An 8,418-nucleotide genomic window follows, 5' to 3' on the forward strand; every position below is an offset into this window, starting at 1 on the left:
CTAGCCTTACTTGTGTGTACTTCAAAGCTGCTTTCCATGCTAAGCCTGGTGCACTGTAAAAGTGAGCGGGATCGAGCCCATAGTTAGCGTGGCTAGTGCTGCGAAAATTCTGAAAGATATCAGTTAATAATAGGACGTCGACAACCATATATGCGTCATGGTAGCCCCCCAGAGTTGTCTCCGGACCTTTTGGAGTAATGACATTCCATACCCTCAGTGCATGTTCATAGTCATCGTCGGTGATAGAATTCATATTAAGGGAACTATAGAATGCCTCCTTCGGTGGTAGATCATTCTCTTGGAATCGTTTCCAACTATCCATATACTCATATGGATATATACCTTTGCGTCGCATGAGCTGAAATGTATCCTCCTTAGGAAAATACCATCGGAGATGTTTGCATTGGGCATCATCGAGATTGCTTGCCAATTTCTCCAGGCTTGATGCCATAAACCGGAGGCTGTCAATGAATCTGATCTCGATCTTCTTATAAAATTCACCGTCACCATACCCCATACCTGCAATGGGTACCTTGATTTTAACATTAAACGATATGTACTTTTTCGTGTTCTCGGCGATGCATCCTATATCCTGAATGTCGTACTTCTTCCCTAATTCACGGATAAACAAGTGAGCATCATAGCCCGACGGGTTGTGAAATATGACCGGTACATGGTTGGGTATTTTATACTTGATGTTGCAGGTATTATGGGCTGCTCCTCGATACAGCCCTGTATAGTGACAATGGTCTCGAACTTTACGATTCTTCAGGTCATCTTTGAATGGTTCATGCAAATGTGACATGTTTCAGCAGCATCATGATCCCTCTTCTGCATCTCTGTCAGCTCAGTCATGGGCTGTTGTGGAAATAGTGAATGTAGCCGAATAACTCTACGCATCCCTCACCCCTGCACTTATACAGGGGGTCTGGTACCTCTCCATAAGCAAATGTGGAATATGTGGCCCACCAGCATGGTACATGCTTATGCAACGTCCTTCATTGGGATCAGTAGGCTCTCACAATCTGCATATATAACGAATGGGACCTTGAACTGGCATTGTCCGTCCTGGTAATATAACCATTTTTTCTTTTTCACTTGGCATCGTAATCTTTACCGCTTCATTATCTTTGCAGTATACATAGTGTTTATCGCGGGATTCTATCGTTTGAAACCCCTGCAGGCAATTCAGACAAAAACTCATTTTTCCGTGGTTTTTCGATATCTCGCTACCCAATATCCGTGAGAGATTTTTGATGGCCACGTAGTGGCTCTTCTTATCATCCGTTAGTAATAGGAGGCTGACCTTCTCACGTTCACTATATGTAGATCGCCGCAGGATATTAAAGCTCTTATCGGCTGCATACAGAACGTTCACGGCAATGGTGGGATTTTTTCGCTCGAATTTGGTAATATCCTTAATACTAGTAGGAAACTCAATACCCTGCCAGTTGTATCGATCTATATAAGGTCGCAGCTTGCTGATTCTTTGAGGATCTTTTGCTATATCCTCATGATGCAAGGCGGCTACTATAGCCCATCGGAAGCATTCTTCATCGTTGTTATTCGGGTTGATAATGGCTTTCTTCGTAGCGATCCACTTGGGTGTTTCAATGTATAAGGAGCCTCGAGTCAGCTTAAGCTTTTGAAAGTCCACATCAAGATGCTGGATGCGACCAATACTAAAGCCGCTCTTGGGCAACGCGGGATTCTCAACATGCGTTCTGATTTGAGTAAACATCGTATCCATAATTTCATCTATGATGGTACCTCGGAATACAGATGTCATGTTGCTATGCAAGACCTTGTCCACCTTAATTAACTCTGGGGTACCATCCACTGGCTTTTTCCAAAGGATCCAAAGGGAAAGTTGCACCTTTACAGATCCCATTTCTCCCACTTGGTTTTGGATGAGTGTTTTCACGTTTGATTGAACCATGCCCAGGTATACATCAATATCTGTTCCATCGATGCCAGTTATGCGGTAACTCCTGAATGTTTTGTGAAGAGCATGCTTATGTTCCTGGGGCGTAAAATCATGCTCCTTTTGATCATCCTCTGCATGATCCTCCTTTGCCTTCTCCTCAACTTCACCTATCAGGGTCTTCTGGCACCATTATGTAAAGAGAGTATTCGAGTTTTTATCGATTTAAATGTTTCCCGCACTGGTTTCTTGATACTCTCCGGTACATGCTCGAGGAGCCACTCTGACCACTCCCGCAGTTTACTCTTGATTACTGGACGAGTTCTCTTCAGTTCCTTAAACGTGGGAAAGTAAGGCTCGATGTTCTTCTTAATAGGACGGGATCTAGCCATCTCTTGTTGTTCAAAAATATCCATCACGTCTGATGTGAAAGGGGTAGGCTGCGTTTTTAATAAAGCAACTAAGTCAGCTTTACGTAGCCTATAGTATCCATGTATAATAAAGACGTGTCAAAAACGCACGTTGTTACCGAAGAAGAGGCTGAAAAGCTAAGCCAAATTTACTATACCCCGGAACATCTGTGGGTTGGACGCAGAGCCGTCAAATGACTTGCAAAGGAGAGTGCCCTCTCCAAAAAGTTAGGAACTCATTGGTTGTAGTAGACAACTCTTATGGCTACGGCATATCAAGAGTCCAAAACGTATCGATTATCCGCACTTCACAATTACTACACCCAACGAGATGCATCAGTCTGATCTATTGTACATGCCTCACAACAGGGTATATGAAAACATCTATAAATATATCCTGACAGGGATTGATGTGAAGCAACATCAATCCCTGTCAGGATATATTTATAGCGAGGCCCCTGAGAACCAAAAAATCCAGCGAGGTTGCGGATATGTGGAAGGACATATACAAGGCACGACCCTTACACTACCCCAAGATTTTTCAGTTTGACAATGGCTCCGACTTTATATCGGATGTAGCCAAGCTACTGGAATGCAAAGGTGTTGAAATTAAGAGGGCCACCACCAAGTACTACCATACATTCACGGCCTTTGTAGAGTCCTACAATAAGGTTCTTGCAGAAAGACTATCCAACCCCCAGAATGCGCAGAAGCTAGTCTCCGGAGAGCCTAGTACCATTTGGGTCAAGCACCTGTATACCATCGTCAAGAGCCTTACTAATACCAAGACTGCCATGATCGGCATGAAACCTAACAAGGCGATCAAGCTCGAAGATGTCCCACTTGCAAAAAGTCAGCAATATCCCGAAGAGAACCTCCTACCCGAGGATAGGCTGTACGTGTACCTCCTACAACCCGGGGAGGAGCATAGTGACTCTAAAAGACGCGCAACTGACGCCTTTTACAGCAAACATACTTACAGGTTGGATCGTATTGTAGCGGGTAGCCGTGTTTTATACTACCTAAAGGACGGTCCTGAAGGAAGCTTCGTTTCGGAAGAGTTGATGCTTATTCCGGAGGATGTTAAGGTACCGCTGGAACATGTGAAGGAGTGGTAAATAGTATCTTCAGGAGTACCTCCAAAGGTTCATCCTCAAACTCTTTACCCGGATGCCTTATATACAGTAAGGGTGGCTCAATATCCAAATCAATATCAATAAATCGCCTATCTGGAATAGGAAAATTGAGTATTTTGCCTATTGCCGTGATATCAGCTAAATCCGACAACTTCAACGCCTTATCTTTGATAACCTCGTAACGGAGTGCCCCATACTTATTCTCCCTAACCGAGACGATATAGAGCCCTAGGCGTTCAATATCATCCTCGAGATCATCATCGATCTTGCTTCTTGCAAATGTTGCCTATTCTTTTTTGCCTGATGCTACCCTGTGTAAAAGATCATCATCCGTGGGGTATTCAAAACCTTCATAGTATGCCCCGCCTCGATACCTAAAATTTTCTAGGCAGGTATATATTGATACCTAAAATTTTCTAGGCAGGTAGGGCAATAACCAGTTACTGATCCTGCCTAACAGGTACCCGAGATGCCCCACTTTTGAATATAATTTTCGCTACCCGCAAGGGTAGTGAAAATTTAGCGTCCGCTTACGACATATCAATATGGAACATACCTTCGAAAAGCTCCCGCGTATCATCGTCGGGCAACGTAAAATGGTTGAGGTAACAATTATCGGTGCCAAGACAATCGTCCCTGAATCGACAACAAGCATGTACGGCATTCGTGTCGTTACATTCCGGCTTCCTCACCGTCATGTCGGGATAGATTTTTTTTAATATATTAATTCTTGTGCCGAGTTGCCTGCGTTCGCATTTTTTCCGTGTTCGTGGGGATCATTTTTATCAACTGCACATAGCACTGTATCATATTGATGACGACGTGGTATATGTCTCTGTCGTAGCTTCGAGTTGTCTCGCTTAAGGTCATCAAGATCATCCTCGAGCAGAGCGATGGAAATATCCCTTTCTTCAATTGCCGCAGCAAACTCTTCCCGTAATCTCTCCACACCCTCCCGGCCACCCATTTTGTCAAGGTTACGGCACTAGGTATTTTTGAATTTACAACAATTTCGATGGCCCCATTTAACGTAACGAAGACGTCATGCTGATTTGACCCTCTAAAACGTATGGGGGTGCCACCCCCACCCTTCTGTCCTACAATTTCTTGCCTTGTTGTGGTTTTGGTTAAATGTTGAAAATTGCGTATTATATCGGCAATACCTAGAAACCTACCAAGATCAGCGCGCCTAAAAAATGGTCGATTTTGTTCATCAAACAAAGCCTCGATGGCTCCTGCGGGCACAGCATTGAATAGCGAAACTTGCGACGACATCTTTCATTTTATCGAACCCCAGCCCGAGGATTTCATCATGCTCAATCCAAAATTTTCCAACTCCTAGGGTGTTCCAATCTTACAAAAAGGCACGCATGTTTGGATTTTTCAGCTCAACTTTGATCTCGCTCCAGTCCGGGATCAAGTTCGTCTCCTCGTCAATTAGCCTCATGTCGCTTTTTTCGTGGAGGTACCATAAAAACAGGTCTTTCTTCTGCCTTCTCAAATTTTTTGGTAATGCCGTATACGATTGCGTTAGGAGCCATAAACTATGCCTACGATGTCTACCACTGATAGCTAATCCAAGCAAGGGCTGCCATTTTTTATCAAGGCTCTCGTCAGATATCATATCATCAACCACGAAAAGACTCTCCTCACCCGCCAATAATGAGGATAATTTCGCTATCCATTCGAAAAGTGGGTCCTTGGGGTCTATCAGCAAAACATAGCTATCCTTACAAAGTCAGGCTCTCTCTAAATAGGTGGCATTCCACCGTAGGGTAGGGCAAAGTATCACTACATTGGAATAGTGTCCCTTGTATTCCTTTTCCAACAGGTCTAGCACGCGTTGTGTTCTTCCGCAAGACGTCGGACCTGTAAATATTGCTGTATGCGGGACTCTTACAACATCCAGCATTTTTATTTCAATATTTGCTCCACTTTCGATTATAAAATTTTGGATATAGTCCAAAGCATGACCCACATGCCCATGTACCCCCATGGTTATTCACCAAGGACCCCCGACAGGCAGAGCTGAGCTTAGTCCCTCGAGCCTTGTTTTCGGGGGGTGGTGTAGTATACCTTAATTTTCCTTGCAGTCACCTTAATGCCCCGCGGTACCTTTTAACAAGTAGTTTCTTCTCCGGGCTATCCCCAATAAGTTCGATATATTGAGGTATAATGTTATATGTGAGTAGATCATATAGGATGAGATAGTTTTCATCCTGATTAACACCTCTAATTTCCGCATCAATGGCAGGAGGGTCTATTTCAACGTCTTCGACGTTCTTTTTTTTAGGAGTCGCCCGCCTTTCCCTAGCTTTATCAAGGCAACCTATACAGGTCTTAGTCCGACTATTACCCCTGATTTTAAACTTGTGTAGCGCTAATATTTGCTTACAGATCCTACAACATTTGATCTCCATTTGATAATGCATACTGTGCCCGTCGTAATGCATTAGTGACCTCGGCAAGCGTCGGGCGGTTAAACGTTTCGTCGTATCTTAAGCGTACCCTATTATTCACATATCTTTCATAATTTTCCCACGTGTACCCTTCATTAAATTGGGCTTGAATATGGTCCTGTAGCATAATTATTAACTCGTATAATGGTTGCATATAAATGCGGCGTTTGGCATTACCTTTTGAAACCCTGCCGAGATCAAGGCAGGGAATGCATGTTTTTGTTAGGCCTTTACCCTTTTCCTTGAACTGATTCAATGGTAGGGTTTTTAGGCATTTATAACACTGCTTGGGCTCTTTCATTATTTCTATATCTCTCCTGGAGATATAGAAGTTTCACTGGGCGGTCCATTTCGGTTTAGGTACAATATTTGCAGGTAACCATCCCTTGGATATTGCCATTTCACGACTTGCTCTCCCTGCTGAAAAATAAGCAACCATCTTAATGACATCGCTGGTGTCCATTTTTGTAGATGGCCTTGTTATGTCAAAAAATTTCTTACATGGCATAGGCAAAGGTGAAACCAAGGTCCACGACCGTTTCATATACCTCCTTTTCTTTCGGTGTTACGTTACTTGCCATTTTATTAGGTGTTATCAAAACTATTGCATCTTGAAGATGTTAATCTGAGGCCGATTTTTCCCATGTTTGCCCTGCTGAGGCTCCGGATTAGCCTCTGGGTTGTTGGGTTCATTCCCACCCCTGCCAAATTTATACCAAACCCCGACGCCTATGGCAAGCACTGCCAAGGCCCCGACCCAATAAAGGTATAAATCCATCGACTTGCTAGAACTGGTCTCAGAAGAGGCTTTGACTGCAGGCTCTACAGTACCCTCTTGTTGTTTCATTTCTCCCTTCCTCTTCTTCATACGTGCTGCCAACTTGTGTCCCTGTGCAACTCTTCCCGGATGCTTTGGAGGCTTTGTAATGACTCTCTCGTCTTGTTTTTGTTCTTCCTCACTCATTTATTATTATGGTGACGTCTCCTCCGTCGTATCCGCCTCCTTCTCAACGTTCTCTTTCTTTTTTTGGTACTGATATGTCGGGCCGTATGCCCGGCAATTATAATAGGCGCAAGATATTTGTCGAATGTACAGAAGACCAGTATGCCCAAGTCCGCGAAGGAGTCTTTAATAATAGGGTCATTATTGATATCATTTGTCAGGGGGTCAACGCTATCCAAATTTACAAAATTGTTAACCAGGTTGGCATATAGGGAGACGGCATGGGTAGCCAGCGCCCTTGACGTCTTCTCCCCTTTCTCTTGAGGCTCACGTTGTACGTACTCGGCATGTACCTTTTCTACCACCTCATCGGGGGCCTTGTCAATGAACCCCTCGGTACACTTCTTTGGCAGCAGGTGTCCTTTATCTTTGCGTATGGCCTCCTTTAAAATTTGACGCTTATCGATGGTCTTTTCGATATTTTCATATTCTGCAGAGGCATTGTCGAATACTTGTGCAATGTCTGACATCTTTATTAGTAGTCGTCTATAACGAAAAAGTATGTAGGCAATTAGAGCATAGGGGAGGATTTTGGCGATATACAAACACACTTCCATTTATTCCCTTGCAAACACTAGGCGGTAATGGCCTCTGGCAAGCGTTTTAATCTGGTCCGGTTGTACGATCCGCTTGTCATCTGCCCTGTTGAGTGCCAACTTGTTCACCTCTTGGGTATATACCTTATGGCCCTTGTTTTGGATTAGCACTTGTCTCTTGTAGATATCAACGCCCTCTTCCAGACATTGTTGATAGTCATCGAAGGTTATCGACTTCTTGGTGACACACTTCCACGCCCTTTGCTTTTCGATCACCGCCTTCCTTGGTAAGGCTCTTGTACGCATATAGCTTAGCCCTGAGGGTGATGAATTCAGTCATTATTTTACCACTTAATTCGTCCTTCATTAAGCCTATCACCTTCTTGTTTTTCCCTATTGGGAGAGGCCTTCCATCATTGAGATCATAGGCACTTGTATCGAAGCGTGCCTCAACATCGTTTGCAATGTCCTCATAAAAGTCGTGAGTTTGTATATGGTACAAAAAACTGTCTGTGTCCATATAGCAGATCCGCAGCTTGCTACCGTATTTGGGCTGCATATAGCCGTAGTGGAACGCGTACATGACTAACTTCGACATATCCAGGATGGCCTGTCCTATATACAACGGCTTGTTCATCTTCACCTCAGTCTTGCCCATCTCTACACCTAGTAAATTTTTACTGAACCTGCTACCACCCTTGAAATTAGGCTTCATTACGAGATTCATGTACTTTACCTCATTTGTGACTAGCTGGATATTGCGGTGGTTTCTAATATTTTCCATGGTCTTGCGGAATACCGAGAGGTTCATCAGCTTATGGAAGTCCTTTTCGAACTCGTTCCTCGCATTTGTTCTCAACCCTGTGTTGTGATCGATATACCCCTTCAACCACGCCTTCTGATTGAACCAATTCACCCTGTGCACTTTCTTGAGCTCAAGCCCATGTTTT

The sequence above is a fragment of the Hydractinia symbiolongicarpus genome, chromosome 15 (assembly GCF_029227915.1).
Source record: "Hydractinia symbiolongicarpus strain clone_291-10 chromosome 15, HSymV2.1, whole genome shotgun sequence".
NCBI classification, from domain to species: Eukaryota; Metazoa; Cnidaria; class Hydrozoa; order Anthoathecata; family Hydractiniidae; genus Hydractinia; species Hydractinia symbiolongicarpus.